Raw genomic sequence first — 1,210 nt, 5'->3', positions numbered from 1 at the left:
GAGAGCATTAAACCGGGCTGCTCCCTGGAGTCAAGGATTCTGAGACTTTGTCTGACATACTTTGGTCATGTTGTAAGGAGAGACCAGTCCTTGGAGAAGGACATCATGCTTGGGAGGGTGGAGTGCAGGTGCAGGAGGGGAAGGCCCTCTGGGAGGTGGATTCATTCGGTGACTGGGGTGATCGTGATGAGTTTGTCGGAGACAATGACATTGGCACGGGACAGAGCAGAGTTTAGAGCTGTTGTACATAGGGTTACTATGATTCGCAAGCGACTCGACGGCACATAATAACAACAACCACAACATCTCTAACAGTTTTTTTTTTTGTTGAGTCCTTGGGGTTTTCTGTGTACTCTATCATATCATCGGCATATAGCAACACTTTAACCATCTTGTATTTCATCTCTTGTCATATTGCCCGAGCAGGTTCTTCCAATAAATACCAAATAGAAATGGTGACAGTGGGCATCCTTTTCTGATCCCTGTAGGCAATGAAAATGCTTGTAGTCTTTCTCCATTGAAAATTATATTGGATCTTGGTTTTGGAGATACACTTTTCATTATGTTGATGAAATTTCCTTCTGTTCCAGTTTTGCTTAGTGTCTTAATCAGAAAGACGTGTGTGATTTTGTCAAATGCCTTTTGTGCATCAATTGCTAGGATCATATGATTCTTTTTATTTATTTTGCTAATGTGGTGAATTACATTGTTTTTTTCTTATATTGAACCATCCTTGCATACCTATTATGAATTCCACTTGGTCATGATGAAGTTTTTTTAATGTGCTTTTGGATTCTTGGGCTAGGATTTTCTTTAGGATTTTTGTGTCTATGTTCACTGGAGATATTGGTCTGTACTTTTTTCTTTTTTGTAATACCTTTACCTAATTTTGGTATTAGACTTATGCTTGCTTCGTAGAATGTCTCTGGGAGTGTGCCGCCTTTTTGTATTTTTTGAAATAACTAGGATTAGTGATAAATCTTCTCTGAATGTTTGGTAGAAATCAGCCTTGAAGTCATGTGTTCTAGGACTTTTTTATGACCTGCTCAGTTTCTTATTTTGTGATGGGTCTGTTCAAGTGTTCTACATCTGACAATGTCAACGGGGATAGGGCATGAGTTTCAGGGAATTTTTCAATTTCCTCTAAGTTTTCAAATTTATGAGTATAGCTTTTCATAACTTTCTGATATTATAGATTTAATTTTCCTCA

This window comes from Elephantulus edwardii, unplaced genomic scaffold, assembly GCF_000299155.1.
Source record: "Elephantulus edwardii isolate Elephantulus edwardi_28Jun2011 unplaced genomic scaffold, EleEdw1.0 scaffold00040, whole genome shotgun sequence".
In the NCBI taxonomy this organism is placed as follows: domain Eukaryota; kingdom Metazoa; phylum Chordata; class Mammalia; order Macroscelidea; family Macroscelididae; genus Elephantulus; species Elephantulus edwardii.
This window is presented reverse-complemented; position numbering follows the sequence as displayed.